At 27.8% G+C, this 27,632-nt stretch overlaps 1 protein-coding gene across 4 annotated transcripts in view; it reads right to left on the reverse strand.

Moving 5' to 3' along the window:
• heph (polypyrimidine tract-binding protein 1 heph) overlaps window positions 1-27,632 on the reverse strand; it is a 200,899-nt gene that overhangs the window by 150,484 nt on the left and 22,783 nt on the right. For all 4 annotated transcript variants that reach the window (XM_089222004.1, XM_089222010.1, XM_089222008.1 and 1 more), the window contains exon 2: window positions 19,363-19,397. The gene's annotated coding sequence lies outside the window, so the exon portion shown is untranslated. The remainder of the gene's footprint in view (window positions 1-19,362; window positions 19,398-27,632) is intronic.

Raw genomic sequence — 27,632 nt, forward strand, 5'->3', positions numbered from 1 at the left:
ACTACAAAGTGAAACTTAATCCTTTGAATCACTTATATATTAAATTTAATAGTAGGTATATAAATAATATAAATACCTATGATTATTTTTATTTAAATAAAACTGTAGTATTATTGATTCCATTTGCAAATAGTAATACATTTTTATGTTTAATTAATATTGTATACGAAGTACTCGCAAATGCGAAATCATTAGCTTAGTTATTATAAGATTATTAAAAAACTGTGTAACCTTGTATTAAAAGTAATTTAATCAGAAATCGGATCCTTTGTTTTAACAACAACATATTTCAACTTAAAGGGATGCGATTCTACTAATATTATATGACTTAATTTATTATATAAAACAAAAATGCAATTTTGCAACATTTAATTATACTTATAAATAATTACTAATTATGCCAATTAGTAGGTACCGAATGATAAAAAAAAAGCAGCACGAAAAAGTCAAACGTCATCATATCCATTAAAACACCAATTAGACAAATTATAACAATTACAATGGGCATAGATAATATTATTACAAAATAAACCGAATTATTTAAATTTATAATTATTATCAATCCGAGCGTAAAAAATAAATGAAAATACCGCGAGTTCAAAAGTAAACCAAAAAGTCTATGCAGAAGGTATTTTGAAATTCCCGGCAATGTAATAACTATACAGTTATTAGTTGGCATTTATATACAAAGTTATCGATAAAATTAATTTAATAAACAGAAAGAACAATTCACATGGCTACCATATTATATGTTGCTGCAGTATAGTTACAAAATGTATTATATTGAAAGGTTATAATTTACTGAACGTGTTTTGGTGTCAATAAGATCAGAATATAATATATTGACAATAATTATTTATTAGAACAGAGGTTTATCGAAGAAACAAAGTCTAGTCATTTCGTAACGATAATGACAATTTAACGTCGACGACCTATAAGAGAAAATCTTTCGATGTGACGCTTTCGAAGGCGACGCATATAACGCAATTCACGATGATAATATATTACACATAAATCCAAATATTATTTTTATCATAATACGTATATACAAGTTAATCCGACGTCCGTGAAAGCTTACCCACCCACTTTAGTGAAGCTACTCAAAATCTACATGAATACCAGGCGAATGAATCGCTAGAGTTTGCGATTTAGCCGTTTATGAGCTACAAGCATTGGGACAATTTCAATAAAGAAAAGCGGGTAAGTCGTGTATGTCGCTCTGCTGTACAGTAGGTAACAAGTGGGTTACTGTAATGGATGGAATTAAATTTTGAATCCAATGATATTATATCATTGTAAACAAAAAACGATTATGAGCGAAGACGGTTTATCTGTCTAGGATATATTACAGATTATTAAAAATTTTCAAATCTTAGATTTAAAAAGAAAATTTTTTATGAATTTCTAGTTTGAAATAATTTCTGTATTTTCGTGATTTTTACATAATATGTTGTCAAAACTCAAACTTTGAATGCTTAAAAAAAAATTGTGACTATGTATTCCTTTTATTTTGCAACTGCTATTGTAAAAATATGTTAGGAGCCTTGTATTAAATTTTCAAATCTTAGAATTAAAAAGGAAAACTTTTATGAATTTCTATCTAAGATAATTTGAATATTGCCGTAATTTTTACGTATTTAGTCAAAATTTGAACTTTAAATGCTTATGAAAAAAAAATTGTGACTATATATTTCTTTTATTTTTCAATTGCTATTGTAAAAATATATAATGAGCCTTGAATTAAATTTTCAAATGTTAGATATAAAAGGAAAATTTTTTATGAATTTCTAGCATAAAATAATTTACGAATTTTCGTGATTTTTACATAATATGTTGTAAAAATTCAAACTTTGAATGCTTATAAAAAAAAATTGTGACTATGTATTTCTTTTATTTTCCAACTTCTATTGTAAAAATATGTTAGGAGCCTTGTATTAAATTTTCAAATCTTAGAATTAAAAATAAAAACTTTTAATGAATTTCTATCTAAGATAATTTGAACATTGCCGTAATTTTTACGTATTTAGTCAAAATTTGAACTTTAAATGCTTATAAAAAAAAATCGTGCCTACGAATTTTTAATATTTTTTAACTTCTATTGTTACAATGTGTTAGAAGCCTTGTATTAAATTTTCAAGCTTTTCTACCGAACAAATAAATTTTTATCGATATTTATAGAAAAAAAAACTAAAAAAGTTGAAAAATTAAAATGTCAGTAAACAGCTCAAAACAAATCTAAATATTTTGAAAATTTTATCAAATATATAAAACGCCTATATAAACATTCAGTCAAAATTTCAAGTATCTGAGATAATTTGTTTTAGAGTTATACCAAAATAAGGAAATCGCTAAAAGTGAAAATCCAATGTTGTAAAAATTTAAATTTCAAATGCTCATAAAAATTTAGTTTTAATTTTCGGTGGAATTTTTATTTGTGATAAAGATTGAAAAACTTGTAAGGAATCTTGTATTAAATTTTTAAATCTTAGATTTAAAAAGAAAATTTTTTATGAATTTCTAGCTTAAAATAATTTGTGAATTTTCGTTATTTTTACGTATTTTGTGTCAAAATTCAAACTTTAAATGCTTATAAAAAAAAATTGTGACTATGAATTTCTATTATTTTTCAACTGCTATTGTAAAAATATGTTAAGAGCCTTGTATTAAATTTTAAAGCTTTTCTGCCTAACAAATAAATTTTTATCGATATTAATTTTAAAAAAAACTAATAATGATTGAAAATTTCAAATGCCTATGAATAGTTCAACTTAAGTTGAAAATTGCATGGTGGATAGAATATACTTATATAAACATTAGGTGAAAATTTCATGTATCTATTGTAATTTGTTTTAAAGTTACATCAAAAACCAAAATCGAATTTGTCGAAAAATGAGTGTGCGTAAAATTTCCCGTTTTTCCCTTAATTTTTAGTTTGTTTTTCTCAATTATTTAGAAAAGTATTAAGAATTTTTTTACTTTTGACCCCCAAAGTACCAACTAGATTCACTTTCTGATCGAACGAGGTACTGAAGTCAAAAATCGAAGCATTTTTACTGCCCCAAAACGTGATGACAGAACACACATCATGGTAAAATCAATACATTCATCGCCCCGCTCAGAATCTAAAACTAAGGGTACTTATGCTATACATTTTGTCATTTTAGTTTTTTTTTTTTGAAAGAAGAAGTTTTTGATACATAAGCACGATCATTATTTGAGGGTTCTAATACCCCCTGAGCCCCCCCCCCCTATTTGCGCCTATGGCTACAAGCAAAATAAGAATTGGTGGACCAACTTCACGACGTAGTCAAAAGCGTTGGGCGTGACAGCTAGTGTTTATTAAAAAGTCATCATATTATTAAGAGATGTACCTATTACTACCGGCCGATACCTTGTGTTCAATGACTTACGCGGCAGAATACATAGGATTGGTACGCCACAATTTACCATATAATTTCAACGCGATTCGAGAAGCTCTATAATATACACGGGGAAGTAACTAGGAACAAAATCTACCGATTAAAACGTTCTCAACATTTGGCGAAATGTCATTCTTTTGAGGTGTTTTTTCAACGAAAATTGCAGTTACGATGGACGCGCCAACATATAAACTGCAGGGACCGAAGACCTCCGTCACAGATTGAGATATATATGTTTTCTCTCATGGTTGGTTGGCGTGCAGCTTTTTTTTAAAATTAGAACTCGTTTTATTTTTGTACCAAACCCCAAAAATCGTAAATCAGAACCACGCCTAATAGGAAATTGATTGTATGTATGTATGCACCAAACACCGAAATGGAGACTATAACGATAATGATAATATATATTATGTATTACAATATAATTGAGTGTCACAAAACAGTGTTGCAAGGGCGGGAAGTGAGCAATTATTCGGTCACAGACGATGTTTGCGGTGCGAGCCGAAGGCGGGAGCTGCAACTCACCCAAAACTGAAATAATTGCCTTCCCGCACCAACCATTATATATATTTTTTTTCACGCCTCTGTTTCATACAGAGAACAGCATGGGAGCAACCCTACAACCAGCTAGTATCTAGCAAATATATTTTAATCTAATTTGACCAGTAAGGGATTTCTATCTTTACCAGTTACCACCCGCAGGTCGAAAAGAAAAGATTTACTACTGTCCGCTGCAAGAAGATAAGAGGTAATTTTCGAACGTTTCAACTGCCATCGAAAATTAAACTTTCGGTGTAATTGTGACAAAAACAAAAATAAGCCGTCAGAAATAAAATAATGTATTATTAAATACTACTATTATAGGCATGTGTATACAATTGACAAAGGCGCTTAAAAGGATAATATTAAATAAATATTAAACTATTCAATATCATATTTAACCGTAGTTTGGTAAAATATTAAAATATGGTTATATTTTTCATAACCCGTTCATTCAATTATGTTCGTCCGACTGTAGAGTTATAGTAGGTAAAATAATAAACCTACTTTTAAAGTAGGTATTTTATTATACAATTATTCTCAACTTAAAAAATGACTATTATTATTCACTATTTTGGATGGGTAATGTCTGATTCGTGAACGAAATAATGTTATCGAATACATAACCGTTTGAAAATTATTAAAAGTGATAAAACTTATACATAACTTTCAGAGATGGGTAGACGTGTTAGTATAAACACAGAAAAATTATAATGTTACATTGCAATAGAAACTTTAACCTCGTTCAAAATCAAATATGAATTTAATGTTATGATAATTATTAATTATCGACATAAATAATACCATGGAAATAATTTTTCTTTTTTTAATTACAATAAAAACAAAATAGAATTAAGCAGGTAATATTTGTATATCAAATCACACTAATAAGATAAAAAAACCTAGTCTTCATTAAATTAAACCTGATGACTGCAAGTATAACATATATGTTGTAAGAAATAACTATGAAAAATATATAATACAGTAGAATCATCAAATTTCTATTTTATTAAAATTATTTAAACCATCTAGTCATTTCCTGTGATACTTCGATAAATACTATTATTATTATTATTTTAAGATAAGTTTAAGTACCTAACACAATGCCGATATCGTAATAAAAATGTATTATGTCATGGATGAATTTTCCTTCTTCGTAAAACAAAAGAAAACTAGTAATTCGACTTAATTAAATAAATAACTCATACCTAATTTAACCTCGAAAATACAATATAAAACATTCTATAATAGACTTACCTATACGCTTTCAGTTGCATTACTACTATTGTAATATGACTGGAAATATGAAATGTCAACAGACTTTTAATTATTTACATTAATTGATTTAAAAACTAAAATACTCGGGAACAATATGATTTGTCTACACTACAATTACAGTTATCAGTTATTAGTATTAAAATAATGTTTAGAATTCAGAAGTAAGTACAACTACTAATTTTACACATATTATCGAAACTTACTATATAGTCGGTTTCAAATTAAATGTGACTCAATCATAGCGAATTGGGTGACGGTTTCTTATCAAATTAATGGTTCATAAATAACTGCAAAATAAAAAGCAAGTATTGTTATATAACCTGTGATTAAAGTTATGGTAGGGGTGGGGGCTCTTTTTAGCCTGTTCCCGGCGCACTGTAATCGAGTCACATTTTATTTGTAACTCACTGGCGACCACTATATAGTTATGATTTTTCGATAACTTATAATTTTGCAATCATTTATTATTGTCTATGATATTTGACAAGATCTAGAGTACATATGTATCACAGACTGAATACATTAATTAGAAATATAATTTTTTATGACCACACATTTGTAGATAGTAGATACATACACTACTATACAGTTATCGGTATATAAATTTATATTTATTTTTCTAATTAATTTATACAATTTACAAATCTATAGTATACATAACTATTGATAAATATAATAAAAAACGATTAATGAAAAAATGAAATTAATTTTGATAGTATGCATTTATTTTTATAATGTACGTACCTACAATGTTTATGTACCTAATTAAGTATGTTTTGAGTTTTATCTGAAGAACACTAACCCCTTTATTATAGCTGCACGTAAGTGCTTTCTATTATAATTTTAATATAAATTATAGTAAATAAATCGTAAATGAATATTTAATAATATAATATAATAATTTTATAAAATGTATGACTGAATGCATCTGCACCAAATATCACACGGCCAACTTCAAGGGATGCTCAAAGTCAAATATTTAGAATATACATTAACAATTAGATCAGTAAATAATATTTAGTGTTTTGAATTACACATGAGTGATATTATTAAATTGTATTTTATATTATATATTTATTTTTAAAATTGTATTTTTACCGTTAATATAGTTAATATTTGTTCGTTAATATTCTATATTTGTATTAGCTTCCTTTAACAATCCAGGATACATCTTGAACGCGCCGCGTTCTTCAGTCTGCACTTATCGCTAAACGCATTATCTCGCCTAAATTATTTTCGTCTAACACTTCCTCATTATAATCTTATTTATTACTACTGTCTACCTATCATACCCTCATTAATATAATTGTAATATTAATATTGTGTTTCATTATCACTTATATTCATTGACTATTTCTTGTATTAGGTAATATTTGTTTTCCTAAATTGATAGTTTATTATAATGTAATAATTCGTTTACATTATTTAAAACTATAATAAAATTGTCAAAAGTAATGGTTTTGTACCCACAAGTTTACTTTAAAATAAAAAAATAATTTAATCTAATAATTTTATAATCGAGTATAGTATACTACCTACCACAACTTCGTTTTTGTAGTACGCTACCAACCGGAAAATTTGACATCCTGTCATATTCTGATACATATATTACATTTTTATTTAATTTTATTACAGGAAAGTAGTTGTGACTTAAAAACAAAATTGTAGAACTAACTTGGTACCTATTGTGTGCTGCGTAACAATACCAGTTTCAATGACTGAACAAAATTACAGCAAACCCTCGTCACACGTTTGTAAACTGGATGAATCTCTTTAAAGGTGAACAGTTGCAATGTTTGATAAGCGCGAAAAGATGGGTTCGGGTTAAATTGTTCAAATTGACAAATCATTATTTCAAGGTAGGCGTAAATATAATAGAGGACGATTGAGGAATGTCAATATAAATCAAAATATGTATGACGATGTGATACATTGTAGTATTACATTTTAGTACCACTTGATAAGTGATAGTAACAATAATGCAATATTGATGAATAATGATCATTCCATTCAATGAAATTACCTAGGAAATTACGGAACTCGCATTCAAAGGCCCGTGGGACGTGAATTTTTTATATATATTGTAAAACTGTTGATGTGGCTAGGACGATGGATTTTTTAAGTTTAAAAAGAGATTTTGACTTTAATACAAATAATACAAAATAGATAAGAATTAAGGACAACTCTTTATTCAATTTAATGGCGATTATAGTACCTTAAATACAAAGGTTATTGTCATCAGAATACATTGAATTGTTCAGAGAATGTTAATGATTTTACAGCGGGACACAAACGATCGTTGTTGAGATTTTAAAATTAAATATGGAAAACTAGAACATAGGAGCATGAGATTTGTTATACCGCCAAATAAAATAGTAATGATGGTGGCAATCCATTATAGGTACATTTATATGACAATTTATTTAAAGTTTTCTTAGATGACGTAAAAATAACATAATATGGTGTATAACAATAGATAATATTTTAAAATACTTGACAATGGTACTGATTTAATCTACATACAAATTGTCATTAAATGCTTGGATTTTATTTTTCAAATGTTTTTTACCTTTTTAATTTTATGACTCATACACTCAAAATGTTTTGGTTTAATAAAGATTATATTCTGTAATTCTGTTTCATGTTACAAGTTTTCTCACCGGAAACAATAAGCATAGTTGCTACTGATAGTTGTAAATTGTAATCTACGAGTAGGTTATGTTAGTCAAAACTGTTCGGAGCGAATTACACTTATGGAGTTCTCAAAAACTATACGTCCTATATAAATTTAAAAGATCATCTCGACTAATTTAACATACTAAAATAACAACAGAAAATAGTTAAACCATGTATAAGTTTTCTATTTGATATTTATCTCAGAAGCTGTTAAAAATAAAATGTTTAAACAATGGGTTTATACTATTTAGACGTGCATTCAAGATTTTCGAGTCATTAGCAAAAACGTTTTATTTAAAAACTACCGTTTTACGTTAATATCAATTAAACTGATTAACTGTTACTTTTTCTCTAACGGCAAAAAGCTAATTAGGAAGTCCTTGAACGCTGTTAGGAACACAAAGTAGATATACACATTTTTTGGTTTTATTTTTGTACATACAATTTTTAATTCAGGTAATGACGATAAAGGATAAAGGATATATATATATTTCTTTTGACGAACACCATGATATAAAACCAAAAGTTTTTGACGTTTGAGAAAAATGATGTTATTAAAAAAAAAACTCCCATCACCGAGCCAATCGAACGCGCTACTATGTTTCACTGTTTCCAGGTGTAAATATCAACCCCACCCTCAACCGACATTATAATATATTTTTCTCCTCTTATCCATTTACAATATTTTTTTGATCCCGACAGTCATTTTTTTTTTATACAGGTGGAGAGGTTTATGTAAAACTGGTGCACAAGGATTCCCGAGGGAGAAACTGCCGCCACTACGGCCATCGACTATCCCGACCTTTGCTCCCCTTCGTCCCTTCTCACCCCCGGATATATTATATTGCTAGTGTCTAATGGAGTCGGCACCGGCGAAGAAACTGCTGGCAGTCAGATATTTTAATAATTCATAAACCGCTAATGTCCAGGAGCCCAGCTGAACGCATTACCTCTCCGTCGTAGCGTAGCAGCACAACCCCTCCGCCAACCACATAGTGGGGTGAACAAATATGTTTCATAGAAAACTGTAAGCATTCTGTATTTTTTATTTTTTTTGCATACGAAATAAAAACATTTGTAAGGATCAAGTATGTGCGATAATCCTATGTCCGGCGAAAGCGAATAACAGCGTGCATGTGTTTGGCAAGGCTCAGCGTTTTCAGCACCCGGAGATCAACCATATAGGACGTATATCTATGTATAGATATGTATGTATTTACTGCAACGAGGAAAAAGTCTGTTGGCGCGTCGCAGTAAATACTCGCTTAATCCTACCTACTTTAGATATGTACACGTAAATCCCTCTCGGCAGAGGTATTCATTGGTCAACGTGTCAACGTCGACGATATACCTATATTAAAGTGACGTTCGCGTAATACGCAGGCACTGTAGCACATACGATCAACCTATATACGTCATTTGTACACGTGGATTTTACCTATCGATATCAACAATATTTATGATTTTTTTTTTTAGTCAAACTTCCTCATCATTATAATTAAATACAATCAATTACTAAATCCAATACTCTCCAAACACTAATTATTGTACCATAAATAGATAAATAATATCTATATATTATGAGAAATTGAGAAGTATAGTGGAGTACCTACCTAAACACTTATTATAAGTATGTGCACTACTATTTTAATGGGTGGTCCTAATTTGGCTAATGCACTTGGCCCCGATAGCTTTTAAGTGAACTCTGATCAGCACATTAAGGAAATTTATAACAAAAAAAAAAATTTCAACGGTTTGTCTATAAATGGTCTCAAGGGATTTTTACTTTAAAAAATGAGAAATATGCACGAAGAAATAAATAGTCAAACATTAACAACGTTCCCCAAAACCACATATATTTCAGTAATAATAAAATATATTACTCACAAAGTTGCATGCAATTGATAAAATATACAGAAATAATGCATAAAATTGAAAATACTAGCATTGTGTGGACGAAGTATAATGATATACTTTGAAAGTTTCATGTCCCCACACACAATATTCTTAAATTACAACAAAACAATAATCCATTAAAATATCTAATTTAGCCAAATTTTAACTTAAAATATCAATAAACAAATTTCAAAATTTCAACAGCGGTTATATGAATAGGGAAAGTTGATTTTCTATAGTAGGGACACGATACCAACAAAGACCAAATATAATAAAGGTGCAAACTACGTATTACAATCGAATGAAAAACAAAACTTTCAAAATTATAATATCTATAAATATTAAATTGACTTTGAATTTATGTGATTTTCAGATTTTTAGATTACAATAAAATATAACTACTAGAAATGCAAAAATCTTAATTTTTCCAAAAACTTTTTCCTATTTCTAAAAAGTTAATAGATACATTTTGAAATAATTAATGTTCCACTGTTAAAAGAATCATCCTTTATACATGATTAATAAATAAATAATGTTTCCTAATTACCCAGGCGAATATAGGAAAATTAAAATAATAAATATTATAAAAACTAAATTTAGTATTCATCAAATATATACGAAGGGCATAATACTTACAGAAATTACAACTTGCAAAATAATCTTATCAGTTAGCTATCAATTATTATTTTAGTTCTGTCCTGCAATAAACGAAATCTGCTAATTAGTTTCTACGATGGATTCTAGTAAAAATAATTAAATAAATTGGCTCTATGACCATAATTTTATTTTTACCATAAACCAATTTGTAATGTAGCGGATGGCTTTTAAAAAAATTAGATCATTTTAAAAATCTTTATATACATTATTTTGTATATACATACTCCCGGCTACGCTTTAAATTAATACAATATGCAAGGTTTTAGTTTAGTATTATCAATTTGTCAACAACATGAAATATATAAAAACAACACAAACGCGTTTACTTAAAAAAAAAAATAAAGAATGTTCACACTATTCGTGTTTCGTGTCATGGCAAAAAAAAAGACCGTTGGTAACCTATACCTATTATTCTCTCTGTGTTTACACACCACATTTTGTTTGTAGTTCAAAATCCATATAAGCAATAGCCCCATCGACATACGATTATGAATCCAAAATAAAAATTAATTGAAAGTTATACGGAATATAATATATTATGTTAACACACTACGGTCGATGAATTAAACTAAACAAATTTCTGGGGAAAAAATGATTTTAATAAAAAAAAAAATCATAAAATGTGTGTTATTTTAATATTAAATTTCAAATTATTTTTTTATATATAAACATGCGCAAAATAATCTTACAAATTATTTTTAAAATTAAAATACTAAACTCATGAAATCTATAAATAAATCTACCATTCTGAACTACTATTTATCAGATTCAAATGCTCAACCCATATACCCTAATTTTTATTGGCAATAAAATGCTAAGATCTAAAGATCTAAGACATTAATTTATTTCTCTAAATATGATTTTATGTAAACTATAACGATCAGTAAAAATGTACACACATAAACCTATATAGTACATATATAGCAGTTCCTGAGAAATAGAGATTGTTAAACCATGTGCATTGTGCATAGTATAATATTTTAAGATTTTTAAAAATATTGATGATATTTATAATAATGTAAGTGTTTAGTATTATGTATATCATATTTTATATGATACATGCATATTGCATGTAAATAAATGTGAATTTCAAAAAATATAATTTAATAACACTTATACTGAATACTAATTTTGTGTGTATAAGTGAAAATACTAAAATGTTAGCACATACAACGTCATAGATGTAATGAAAAATAAGTCACGAGCCAAACGTTCCGGAAATATAATTATCGGCCTGTCCGACTGACAAGAGTTTAATCACGTCACGGACATAGTATGAAGGAAGACTATATATAGAGAGAGGGTAAGAAGGGTTCACTTCATGCGGTAAAGAGACTAATTTCGGAGCTTTAGCGCTCTTCATCACAACCCTTCAAGATTTCGATGATAGAGTACAGTAATGAAATACCAAAAATGACACACACATGCACGCATGTACGCGCACATGCACGCACGCACACACACTCTTATTACTAGACAGAGGATGATTTTAAACTTGTCACAGAATACATTCCCCTGTAACAAATATATATACACGTAAAATGCTATATTCTTCCGCCACTTGGGTCGATTTAAAATACAGTAAAATTCACAAATACTTGCAGGATTGAAAATAGAAGTCACGGGGTACCATATTTAAATAGTTTTAACAATAATTTCGTAATAATTTTGGTTTATAATAATTATAGTATCTATACAGTATATATATGTATACAGTAGGCATATAATACGTTACAAAGTAATGCAGTTAGACAAGAATTATATACATTAATCGTATCACTTATACCTACAAGTATTGCAATTATATAGCTATATCATAAATGTATTATACACTATATATAATAACTGTATCATATACATGAATCGTTTTTAATGTGTACTGTGTGTATTTTTAGTACCATACTAATTGCATAAATGTGGCACTAAGAACTTATAATATAATACTATTATCTAGTAACTAAATTCTATAGTCTATGCAATTTAAAAAGCCGCAATAGTTAGCCATAAAATAAATCTCTAGATATGGAACATGTACATTTTTGTGACAGTTTCATAAAAACATTTTATGTATTGAAAATATTGAAAATTTTTATTAAATTTATATACTTCATAATCATTAATTTTAAGATCAAAGATAATTCAATAAAAAAATAAATAAATTGAAAGTAAATATAGTAAAGTACCTATCATTTGTTTTGACTAAGTACTTACCAAATGCATACAGGTTTAATTAATATAAATTAGTTAATCGTTTAACAAAACATAGCACGGCTAATTGAAGTGTGAATAAAATCGAATTTATTATTATTACCATCAGTATATAATATAAATATTAATATTATACATTTTATGTACACTGCATAGATGGGGAAAAAATATCATTTTTATACCTACATTTTTATTTTTTTTATTTTTTTTTGTTATCTCATAAGTGTAAAGGCGTACATTTTACTTGCAAAATTAATATCAACACTACCGTTGAAGATTAAACCAATTTATAATCAAAAATAACATTTAAAAAAAATCCATAAAACACAACTCTTTAACATACCTACTTGAACTGTTCAATAAAAGAATCATTTTTATCAAATAACAACAATCGATTTCTATCCGCTCTACCTCAAACATATTTTGGCCTTCCCTCTTCTCTGACTGACGTGTATCCGAAGCTTGAGAGAAGAGTAAAGTTTCCCCCAGGGTGATCGAAAACCGGGAAACTTGGCTATAGGATAGGAGGGGTTCCAGAGTTAATTATGCATGCCGGACAAATGGAAATTCCCTGCTGAAAGTTGGCATTTAAGTTATATACGCATTTACCGTGGCAGAATGAGATGGTCGATGGTAAAACTAAAAAGAGAGATAGAGAGAGAGAAAGAGAGAAATAAATCTATAGAGGGGATCGGAAAGGAATATATATAGTGTTCGCACGTGTATAGATTACCGACGATGTCGGTATGTACAGTGATCGATCGTGCCCCAATTTCCAACTACAAGACCAAACAACCTAAAACTCTTTATCCAGTTACTTTTAAATCTTGAACACATCATCACATCAACATCGCAGGCGAAAATATATTATTAAACAGAAAATTGATCAATAAAAAATATAAGCTATTTGTGTTGCATGCATGCAGTCTATGTATGTCTTTACAAAGAAGATACCATTATATCCGCTTGCTTTCCACCGTTATTTTTTGTTTGATATTTAATTTCTAAGTGAGTTTTAAGCAGATATGTTTTAAAAATGTTTGAAAATATAACTCGTTTTGAAATTAAAAAATCGAAAATCATAGAAAGAAAACGCATAATATTATCGTTTTAATAAAAGAAAATATAAATGTATTTTAATATTCAAAGCAACAGAAGTGTATTGGAAATTTGAAACATAGGTAACTTTAGAATTTATTTATATATATATAAATTATACTTTATTTATTTACATTTTTAGTATTTATTTAATTTATTTATTAGATAATATGAAATATCTATAGATACATTGTATTTTGCATAATATGTGTAATGTGTATGCACAATGCACATTGTACAATGATTGAGTATATTGTAAATCTTAATAACAAATTGAAACGCTACATAATAACACTTAAAAATTACAATAAATAATGTAAGTAACAATAAATGCATACAATTCGTACAATATTAAAATGAGAATGATCTACGAATCTATGAATCTATGTACCTTTTTTTTCGAAAATATAAATCATAATATTTTTGAAAATAATTGACACATATCTGAAATTCGATGAGTACTATATTATAAATAAAAAGCTTAAAAAATGATATTTTTTTTTATATAAAGCTTAAATTTTTTAATTCATCAAATACCTATTATACCTACCTACTATAGAATTCCTTTCGTGGAAAAACAGCCTATATTATGATAACGAGTGAAATTGTGATGTGTGGACATGTACAAGTGTAACTGAACTCCGTGAGTCGTTGATGGCACCTAATGGAACGCCCCCTTTGACCACATATTGTTCCCCATTCAACGCGTTTCACGACAATACTCTAAATTAGGATCAGGCGAACAAAAGACAAAATGACCCATGTATTATTATAATAGATTTTTTTTTTAAAGGCACATTAAAATACGTTACTGATTTCGGTATATAGTAATAATATTCTCGACTGTTAATGTCAAAACGTGATGTGTCGTACTTTTCAAATAACAGTGCGCCGTATATGTGAATGAATGAATAGGAAGCCAATTGGCGAGGTTCCAAGTTAAATTGCTAAGTCCATAACCAAAAGCACAGATCGTTTTCCCAGTAGGTTTTCGTGGACTTTAATTTACAACAGGGTAATTTTATCAGTCAGTGTTCACCATCGATGGCATCCATATAATATAATGATACGCCTCAATAAAATCACATTACAGCAAAGTTTCAATTATATATTATTACGTTATGAGGAGGACTGCGGACGAAAAAACTATTTCACTATAATATTAAATGTTTAATAGTGTCTATGCATACTACTTTAACAATTACGCAAAGTGTATTTTTAACTTCAAACAAAGTACAATAACCAGTCTCTCACCAAAGCAGGTAAATAGCAACTTAGAAAGAAGATAAGGATTAAGTTTTCCCGCTCAATTATTCTACACGGGACGGGTATTTTATAAATCACAGCATTTCACCCGTTTTCATAATAACCCTCTCTATAGTCTCTGCTGTTCTACCATAGCCACAAAATTCCGAGAAATTAAAGGAAATGGAATTTATATGAGAAACATTTACTTCGCAAACGTCACAGGTCTATTTTACCAAATTAGAAAGGGGAGTACGGTAGTAGAAACGTAGGGAGAGGGTTTTTGTCCTTCTTAAGACTCCTTAATCCTAATGGGTTTCGCAAATGAAAACGGAGCGATTTCCTCGTCGGTTGGGTCGTTGTGAAGACGGTTGGCGATGGGTAGGAGGGTGGAAAAAAGGTTATGACGATAAATTAATGCCGTTGGTAAAAAATGTACACAAAAAGTTTATACACAGCGAAAATCCCAAGAGTGCGGTTTTCAAAAGAATAAACACGGAAACTTCACATTTAATTCGACATCCGAACAGAACGTTACGTGAATCACACATCTAGATATACACCGATCTGAACATTTCCTTAACAAACCCACGATATCATTTCCGCAACATAATTTATTTATTTCTATGTTAGTCCATTGCTTTCCAATCTAAAAACATCTTTTTGTAGATTAGTTATACAAGACATAAATCCTTTCGTAAGCTCTGCATTTCAAAGTTAATTTGACCTGTGCCCTTACTCCTTTGAATCTAAAATTATGTTTTTGTCTCATTATATTCGGCTATGGGATAAACTTACTTTATGAATCTTTATGTTTTTGGTCATATTTTGCAAACCACATACACACGACGTAGAAAATAACCAATAAACATTTAGACAATGCCGTTTTTACATGTACATGTGTACACCAACGATGCGTGACTAATAATATTGAACTCTGTCGTTTCGCAGAAATTTTAATGTGATTTAATTAAGATTGTACAACCGGAAGTTATTCTGATCCGGTACTGTGTGCTTCCAAAAAGTTTTTACCACCTAACAGCATCCACTCATACCGACTCCTCAAAACCCGCCTATCTCTAAGTATAAGCTTATGGTAAGATGCTATACGAGAAATGATAGCGATATCATTGAAAACAAAATTTAAGAAACTTTCTGATTTAACGAACTCGTTTACTCTAATTTAAACGAAAATAATACGTATCTATTATTACTTTTGTATTTTTAAAAGTTTTGACAAAATCGAAACATATACCTCATAACTTTATAAACAAATAAATATTTACTCACTCGTTGACGTTTTTAAATTATTAGTCTAATATACATTTTTCAAAATAATTATACAAAGTAATAAATATTTTTCCCATAGGCTATGCATTCACAAATATTAGTTAAACATTAAGATTGAATGTAATTTAAAACATAATAAATAGCTTTAAAAAAAATAATGTACATATATATTTACTCACGTCTTTTAACAAGTTAACATAATTGCATCGATATACTTAAAGAAAAGAAAATTATTACACAATAATCATTTCATTCACATGTGATATTAAGGTAAAAAGTTTATTCAAAGTTTATTCAAAGACTATAAATATATATATATGTATATGTATGTATATTTTTGTATTATAATAATATTAAATAAGAGCTACCTAAAAAGATGTAAAATCATCTGAAAAATACTATTTTTGTAACTTATGATATTACCGAACAACCAAATAGAACGACGAGGCCCTATTTAATCGACATCAAATCATTTTAAGTACCCATTAATCCCAATCCGTTAACCGTCAGCACCCTTAATTTAACTCATTAATAACGCCCAGTCTATAATGAGACCTCTTGTTCGCCACAATTTCACCGCCCATTAATTAAATACCAATGGGTTCGTAAAAAAATAATTCATCATCTATTATGTAATGTATTTAATTGTAGTACAATCAATAACATGCATTAATATATAAATATATATATATCAATTAAAACGTTATAAAAACATTAGAAATCATTAATAAGTATGGGTTAACTAGATTATGTTCGTGTAGTGTAACAAACATAATAAGTATGTAGGATAAATATATGTAATATAATAATGTGGTCAAATATCATAAAAGTGTTTTATAAAAAAAATATAAACTGTTGCAGAACTTTTTAAAGTGAACAGATAGGCAAAAACTTTTAAGATTGAGATCCTATAAATATCATCGTAATTAGATTAGTTTTTGTTGAAGTTTCAACAATGCGAAAATCTGAAGAACAAGTTCTATTCATTTGCCAAAATAGAAAGCCATTTTATTTTTTTTATGTTTATACTCATCACGTACCTACAAAATCTCACCTTATGCATCAATTGTATATTTTGTCTCATAAAAATCTTAACATATACAATTATGGTAGAATTTAAGTTGATTAAAATTAAAATTCTCAAAATAAATTGAGTTTTTACTTTAATCCAGCGGTTCCCAAACTTGTTTTTTCGCGTACACCACTTAAGTTTATTATCAATCAGTCGCGTACCACTGATGATTAAAAATATCGACAATACTTATACAATATCATATTTATTGACGTATTTTCCGTGAAATCTTACCTTTATTATCTGAATATTAAAAAAACACACGATATTGTAAAATCATCGCTATGCTAAGAGCCTAAGAATCCAATATTTGTTTTTAATTGTCCATCCTATCACCACGCGGCCTTCCGCGTACCATCATGGAGTCTTTCGAGTACCACTAGTGGTAAGCGTACCACAGTTTGAGAACCGCTGCTTTAATCATTAACCCAAAAAAAAAAGGAGTATCGAATAAAATATAATCTTCAGTTAATATCTACAATAAAAAAAAAAAATGTCCAAATGTAACTCCATTAAAAATAAATGCCAAGAGATTAAATTTTGTAAACATAAAAACTTACACCTAATCATACTTTACATTACCTATGCGTTTAATACTAAAGTTGCACGAGTGACGTAATATTTCTTATTTAAATATTTTTAACATGGGAAAAGGGGTAGCAAAACGTATTCACATTATATTATATAAAAACATTAGATTTTCTCTTTTGAACAAATGATTTCTACGAATCTGATTGTTATATTGTTATGTATTCAGATGGCATAAAATAATGAAAAATTATAGTAGGAACCCATCTACATAGATGAATGATAAAAATGAATAATTTTTGTTACAACAAACAACACTCAATTAAAAAAGATGATTTCTTTTGGTTAAATTAAATAAAATAAATAATAACTTCTATTCAATCTTAAAATATTAAGTTTCGAAATGTATTCACTTAGTTTATTATAGTGTATACTTACATATTATACGTGTAAGTAATCGAATTTAGGTTTTTTGATTAAGCAAAATGTGTATTATTTCCAAATACAATACTGTACATGACTAATATTGAGACTTTTATCAGATATTAACAATGACGTGTTTTGAGGAAAGATATCTCAAGTGTCTATAGATAATCCTATGCAGGACAAAAATAATTGATTTTGAACTTGCTTGTTTTTATTTAAATAAACATATTCATTGTTTACTCAAAAATTCAAAAGTTAATAAAAGTTTAAATCATCAACTAAGTGTTTATAAATTTCTTATCATCTAGATATCATTTTGATATGAATATTTTTGATTTTGCTACATCTATATTAATGGTGCACAGAAATTATAAATAATAATTTCAGGTATTATCGATAAAATATATTCACGCATAGCATACCACTGTTTTTATTTAATTTAAAAACCATGGTATTTTTTGTTTTTTTTATAAACAAATATTTACTTATTTTATAACAGTCTAGGCTTTAGATCAGGAGCGTCCTCAGAAAAAGAAGACGAAGGTGACATTCACTTTCGCCATCTTTGTTCTGATGTTGTTACTCCAATAGTATGGGTAAGTTTTATTATACTGGATTAACCTCATCTATATAAATATTTGTTTAAGGGCGTCATTTAAATACTATTTTAATTACTACATTTATATGATACGTACTGAGTATATATTTTTAACTGTTTCTCTAGCTTTTCAATATCAACTGCTAAATAATTAATTCGTTGCACTCATAATTTAATTGACTAAGTAGTAAGAACCAATATCGTTAAATCATTTTTAAATTGTCTCTTTAAAATTACATTCATTCAAGTACATTTCAATACCTATATAATTTTTCAAGTTAATATTTTAAAAACTAGAGAGCTGTATAGAATATTGAAAACGAAAACAAATCATCGTTGTCATTTCGCACAATGATTATTATTTATTAAGAATATGAATATAAAATCATTTAATCTACCAGTTGAAAAAAAAACTTAAATAAATAACTTACCTAATTAAAAGTCTGATTTGATATTTTTGATTGATCTAAAACAAAAACAAGAAAATTTTGCTTATTAAATAACAGCCAATATTTATTATCTATAACAATATCAATGGTAAAACAAAATTAATTAAATATTCATACATAAATAATACCGTGTATTTTAGATTAATCCAATATTTATTTATGTTATCGACAATCAAATCATTCTGAAAACTATTATTCTCACACATTAACTATCTTCAAGATATTTTCTTAGGTAGATAATTATAATATATACCATGGTGTAAACTTTTAACTTTTTAATCATTATGTACTTGTTTTTCTACAATGTAGAAAATATTCTAACCTATAATTTTACTCAACAGAAGATTGTATACATTTTCATTCAAAAGATTTTTATTTTCAACCACGTAGGAAGTATTTATCGTGTCTTTCCACGTCGCCGAAACCCAATTTCCAGACACCCCAGTTCACCGACTCTCAATTCGCCGACACCCCATTTCACCGACTATTTTTTACATGTTCCCAATTTACCGATTCCCGATTCGCCGAGTATAAATATTATATAAAAAATAAAAATTATATTATACCATAAGTATATGATAAAACTTTTTATACTGGTGAATACGGGAATAGCATCTATAACTTCCGAATTTGTAGCACCTTCTATTCCTGAAGTTATGACAGATCTCCTAATTTCATTAAAAGCCTTAGGTTTTGAGTAAGTTCCTCCTTCAATTATCAAAGTTTAGAAAAAAAATTATTGTGTTATGCATTGAGACATTAATTTTATACATAACATGGTAATATTATTTTTATCTCGATTGTATTTTTTTTAAGTATCTATCTATTTATTATAATAGAGTTCTATCAAAATATTTAAAATTAGTAGGGCATTGTTACTATTCTACATGTTAATTTTACAAACTTGCGCAATCGAATTGTAAAAAAGCGGGTAAGTCGTGGATGTCGCTCTGCTGTACAGTAGGTATTACTGTAATGGATGTGATTAAATTTGAATGCAATGATAGGTATCATTGTATACGAAAAACGATTCTGAACGGAGATGATTTGTCAGTCTAGGATACAGAGGCATATTTAGGCACAGGCCCTATAGGCCCGGGCCTAGAGCGGCAACATTGGAGGGCGGCAAATTTCAACAATTTTTTTTTACAAAATTAAAAAAATTATTTTTCATTTGATGAAATCAAACTTAACTAATTTTTGTTCGCTCAAAATTAATCATATATCTACATAAATCTCAATGTATCTTTTTAATATAATATTATAATATAATAAATTGTATATTTAAATACGTTTTAGAAATAAGGATGAAGGAGGAGGAAGGCGGCGAATTGGAAAGTGCCTAGAGGCGGAAAAACCTTAAATATGCCACTGCTAGGATATATTATATTTAAATATTGTCATATTTTGAAACAAATATTTTATTTTTCAATTAAGACGCATTTTGCATAAGGCATGGTTAATCAATTAGTTTAGTTATCATGTAGTTATCATAATTCATAATACCTTATATTATCATAGATATACATATACCTGGTTTGAGGATAAATCGTTATCATTACGCGATTTCATAAAAATTTAAAACTCAAACGCTCAAAACATTTTTCCTATAACGACGCTTCAAATCTTCTATATAGCTATTTGAAGCAAAACTTATGGAAAACTTAGTGTTGAATTTTATAACCTTAGATAAAAATACAAACAATATTATGAATTTTGAACTACAAAATAATTCGCAAATATTCATGGTTTTGACGAATTTTTGTCAATATTTAAAATTCAAATGCTTATAAAAATTTAATTTGCATTTCCGGTGGACATTTTTTTTTTGTGATAAAGATTGAAAAACTTGTAAGGAATCTTATATTAAATTTTTAAATCTTAGTTTAAAAAACAAAATTTTTTATTAATTTCTAGCTTAAAATAATTTGTGAATTTTTGTGATTTTTACGTATTTTGTCAAAATTCAAACTTTGAATGCTTATAAAAAAAATTTGTAACTATGAATTTATTTTATTTTTCAACTGATATTGTAATAATATGTTAAGAGCCTTGTATTAAATTTTCAAGATTTTCTACCAAAAAAATAAATTTTTATCGATTTTAATTTTAAAAAAAACTAATAATGATTGAAAATTGCATATACCTATGAATAGTTCAATTTAAATCAATTTTTTTTTTAAATTTCATGGTGGATAGAACATAGGTACTTATTTAAACATTCGGAGAAAATTTCATGTATCAATGGTCATTCGTTTTAAAGTTACATAAAAAATCAAAATTGATTTTGTCGAAAACTGATTGTACGTACAATTTCCTGTTTTTCCGTTAATTGTTAGTTTGTTAATCCCGATTATTTAGAAAAATATTAAGAATTTTTTACTTTTGATCCCCCAAAGTATCAACTAGATTCACTTTCTGATTTAACAAGGTACTGAAGTTAAAAGTCAAAGCATTTTTACTGCCCAAAAACGTAATGACAAACACACAAAAAAAATATTCATGGTTATGACGAATTTTTGTCAATATTTGAACTTCAAATGCTAATAAAAAAAAATTGTGCCTATGTATTCTTATAATTTTTTATTCACTATAAGAATAACTTATGAGGAACTTTGTATTAAATTTTCAAGTATTTTGATAGGGCCAAAAAAATTTAATCGACACTTCAAAAAAAAAATTTCAGACAAATTTAAAATTTCAGTCGTCTATAAATATCTCAAAAAAAGTCAAAATATTTTGAAAATTAAATCATGTAAAGAAAATGCCAATCTTAATAACTGAAAAATTTTCAAGTATCTACGACTTATACTTTTTGAATAATAACAAATATTTAAAATCGTTTCAGGATAAATCGTTATAGTTACGCTATTTCGTAAAAATTTAAAATTCAGACACACTTAAATTTTTTCCTATAATAATGCTTAGAGTTTTCTCTATAGGTACTTGAAGGAAAACTTATGGAAAACTTAGTGTTGTATTTTTAATCCTTAGTTATAAACTCAAAAAAATTTATGATTTTTCAACTTCAAAATTACTTGCAAATTTTCGCGTTTTCGACAGATTTCGTAAAATTTCGTAAAATGTTGAACTATAAACGCTTATTAAAAAAATTGTGAATTACGATTTTGACCTCTATAATGCACCAAGGATCTTCAATTTTACATCGGAAACCATCCCAAAGTTTGAAATCGACGCATTATTTCGACTAGTTATGCTCTACACAGACACAAAAAAAAAAAAAACACACATCATTGTAAAATCAATACATTCATCACTTCGTTCAGAATCTAACAGGTATTTTATACTCAATCAAGCGCTTAGCCACAATAACTATTGGAAAACAATAATAAGAGCGTAGCCAAATAACACAAAAATACAAATATACAAAAATATAAATAATATACCTAACCTATATGATACTTTCTAAACTACTATCGACAGTTGAATGATTTTATGATGCATAGGACGTTCAAAAATAAACTATATCGTGATTGGAAAACAACCAACAGCTAATCTTAACACTGGAAAATAAATTGTCTTCGATTTCACTACACAAATGGTTTAGCCCGCTACTAACCCCCAACGACAACCTTCATAATCCTAGAACCAAGATTCCCGCAGGTACAAGCCGGATTATCGCGCAAATTGGCTGGACCACCTAAAATACAGACCCTTGTGTAGGGGATTAAACATTAAACCGTGACGACGAACGGGCGCTACCTCTCTGCAGTGTTCATGTGAGTCTACAAAAGGTTGAAGGCGATCATGTTTTCGCTTAATCATAAACCAACGGAAATGGGAAAACACTATTTCTCTTATGATTAAACGGTAATGGTATTCCACCTTTGCGCCTATGTTTATGGACGAAATAAAACCATTGTAATTGCACTAATGCTGTAATATTATTTATTAAAATCAGAAAAAATATATAATTTATATATGACCCATTAAGACTGTTTCAAATAAAAACTTATGAGGACATATATTCATTAATATATTTATAACCCACTAACGCTCTTATATACATCATAATATTGTGTCTTATTCATTCTAAAATATGTATATAGTAATATAGATGACGCCTTTGACACATAATCAACGAAAAAATAAATTATCAAAATACAAACAAACCCGTAAAACTAAAATTATAATACCAATACTAATTAAAACGGACATCACTTAAATATTTTATAAGACGCATGTCATACCTATCACGAAAAATGAATAGTTAACTCTACACAACGTTAAAAGTAATTCAGATAATTAAAAACCATACTTGAAATGGTACCAATGAGTGTATACTGAATATTTAATATAATTATAATTAATAATGTAAAATCATACAAATATTTCCAACGTCATCTTATAAATGCACACGTAAATCAATAACCAACTAGCATGAATGTTAGATTGCATATACGAAACGCCGTAATGATATAACTAACAAAATTTAGTTATGTATTTTCTACATTATAGAAGTATTTCTACGTAAGTACCATTGACTATTATGCAGAGAAAATATTCTTAAACATTCCCGTTAAGTAAAATCGTAAAAATAAAAATGCGAATCACTTATTTAAATAAATCATGACTTCAATATACATCTATATAAATTATCATATTATTGTTAGACTTGTGGTTTAGTCAGTAATTATTCGATATTATTGTTAAGCTTATAGTTGTTTTATGTTTAATAATCATAATATGTTACCTACTAGTTAAAACATATATATATTTATTTTAACAGTTGCAATGTATGAGGAATTTGTACAAACGGAATTTCGGCTTTTAAAACCAATAACATTTTTTTTTTTCATAATAAGCACGTTAATGTCGCATTATATAACGATAATATAATATATATATGTAATAGATAAAAATATTAAAACAAAACTAATAAAATATGTATACTAGTTATAACCAACTATGTATTCTTCATAATCATGGTGTTTATTGGTATACATTTACCGAGTAAAAGCTTTTGGTAAAAAGGCAACATAGACACGTGAAAAACTAAAGCATTGTGTGGATATGGTTGAGTGATAATCCAGATCAGCTCGTCAGAATCTGTAGTGTAGCAATTCAAAATCACCCCAACTGCGATTACTGTGCCATAATGAACTCAGCCAATCAAAACAGCATAAAAACAATGGAAAATTTACGATAGGCCATTTAAAAGCTATTATTTTTATTTTTAATTAATTGAGCGAAAACATTTTTGTGTCGAGAACGTTAATAATTGAAAACAGAAAAACAGATCGGATTCCAGAATAACACACATTGATAAGCTTTAATAAAACCGGCTGAATGATGGAATTGGATAAAAATATTATAATATATGCGTATCACTATAAAATACATTATATTTCAGAACATTATGGCAAATAAAATAATAATGATTTTCAAATACATGTAAAATGAACCAAACCAACGTACAAAGTCGACCGATCATAATCAAAACAGTAATTTTTGCAATGAAATTAGTCTAAATTTATCTAACAGTATAATACACTTTTATAATTAACATATTTCATCGATCCATTTCACTGGCAATAATAAATTATCAACAGTTTAATTGAATACTTAAAGCAAATAATAAAAAAACAAAGATTAAAGACATCAATGAGTGCAAATTAAAATGAGCTATAAACTTTTTACAAAATATTAATGACGAAGATTGAAAAAATGCAAAGTTGCACGGTTAGTATTTGTTTTCGAATGGAATAATTTGCCGGTTTTTTTTTACTTGTCAAACAGAGTCAGTACAGCCTCAGAAGCAGTTTGATTTTTGTTTTTTATTTCACCGAAACAATGAATAATTTTTAACTAAGACTCTATAGTATATAGTGTAGTGGTGTATCTACAGATTTGATGAAAAGAAAACAATATCCTAAGAACAGCATACTCGGTAACAGTTTAAATATTTAACCGTCGCCAAAGGCCTACAGCAGCCAGTGGTAACAATACATAATGGCAAACGCAGAGAGAAAGAGAGTGGAAATGAGATCGAGGGCAAATTAATAAACAGCTAGCTATGCGCCGAACATTACATTATACACCATAGGAATTCCCAAAAGATGGTGGCGGAAAAGCTGAAACGTAATACATAAATAATCGAAGTACGTACATATATTCTACACTACCTCGAGTACAGATTGAATGTTGTTTTCCAATTTTCTAGATTATTGTTATAAATTATATACACATGCAATGCATATTATGCATCACTTAGATTGTTTGGCAATGGTTTTCAAGAAAAATATGCGGCAAACCATATTATGAAATATGTTCTGACTTTTTAATGTATCGCTCACTACTATATACAATTTAAGTAAATATTAAAACAAAATGAAATTTCGGAATTCCGAAAATATCTTTCCACATTTTATGTATGTTTTACACACATATTGTATAATATTATACTATACTTATAGGTATCTACTATAGATATCTTTTTATCTAAATATACATAATATAAAAAGTAGATAAAAAAGAACAAGGAGATTAAGATTAGTTTATAATCTATTAATAACATACACAACGTTCAATGAAAAAAATGTATTTTCAACTCATTTGATACCACTGCACACAGTGCACACTTTATATTATATTTCATTATGCCAAAGTAATAATCTGATATGCTTATCCATTTTAATTCCACTTATTTTTTTTTAATAATAAAATATATACTAACTTTACATACATTTACAATATTGTACAATATTATTAAATAGTAGGTAATATTATTGGATAGATAAATTACAACCGTAGAAAAACTTGATTAAAGCAGCCGTTAGTGATTATTCAGTTAAATTATATTTAATAATTTAAAAGCGAAATTTGATGTTATGTTTTAGAGTAATTGGATAATATGAATAATATGAAATAGATAGTACTATAATCTATACAGTTCTGGTTATTTCAATATTCCCGCATTATATAATAAAAATAATACTCCTTGGTACTGAGGTTTCGCTGTATTTACTATAAGGTTTTAAATCCTAGTTGTATTACGGTCATGATTTTAATTACCATCATCATTACATGAGTTTTTAGATTTAAATCACTTGAAATATCTTGTTATAAAAGATTCTAATAATTATATAAATTAAAAATAGCTTGAAAACTAATATCCGAATACCGAGTCAAAATATCAATAAAAAAACCAAGGTCTCGTATCATTATATTCTAATATATTGTGCAATGTACAAACTGACCACATTCGACCTCAAATATTATACTCCCATTACAATTCAAAACTGTTATTATTATATAGTTTTCAGCAGCAAGCGCTAAACAGAAATCTGTCATTCCTGTTCATCACTTACAAAATGTAGAAAATATACATTCTTCATAATTATCTAGCCAAGTCTTATTTAAATCAAATTAAGGTCAAGCCCAGATCGATCATCAGTCTTAAGATAAAATAAGGCTAAACATTTTATAATGTATCTACAGTCTTTGTGGATTTTTGTCAAATTATTTCAGTTTTAAAAAATGTCATGTGTTTAAATAAATAGTACATAGCTACAGATAATGCGATACTGCGATCGTATTCTATAATATAGTTCAGATTTTGAGGTAATACTACCAGACAGACAAGACACTATTCCGAAAAACCACTCGATGCAGGATATGAAAACATCTCGTATATTACACAGTACACACATACAAACATAAAGTACTACAAAATTGATTTATAACTCAATAAATTTATCGGAAATGTTCAGACCTACTTAAATATCAACGTTCTTAAATAATATACAAACAAATACGTTAGACTTAATACGTCCATGTCCTTAAATTTGAATAAGTACCTGTGGACAGGACCCATAATATTTCCAATAATAATATTGCCTTTGTTGAATGTACAACAAAACTAGTCATATACTAGTGAACAATCCTTCAAACAGGCTATATAATAAATATTCGATTTGAAAAAAAAAAAAAAAGGCAGTACACTAAAGAAGTATTATTCGTACACAGCTGCGTTATTATAAGATAATACGATTTAATTTACAAAATAAAATACTGTATGCGCTAAATCCAACATAAAAATTAGTATTTTAACGTAGACTAAGCTCACCAACAAACCCAATTATTTTATTCCCGAGAATTAATCAGCAAAATCTTACATATTTCATAAGTCATAACTATACAATTACCTACGAGGAGTTGGTATCTTTTCATCCGAGTTGAAATTGATCTCCGATGTATCATATATATAGATATATAAATTTAATTTGTGT

This window comes from Diuraphis noxia, unplaced genomic scaffold (assembly GCF_037042655.1).
Source record: "Diuraphis noxia isolate RWA-SAM2 unplaced genomic scaffold, SU_Dnox_SAM2 contig0003, whole genome shotgun sequence".
NCBI lineage: Eukaryota > Metazoa > Arthropoda > Insecta > Hemiptera > Aphididae > Diuraphis > Diuraphis noxia.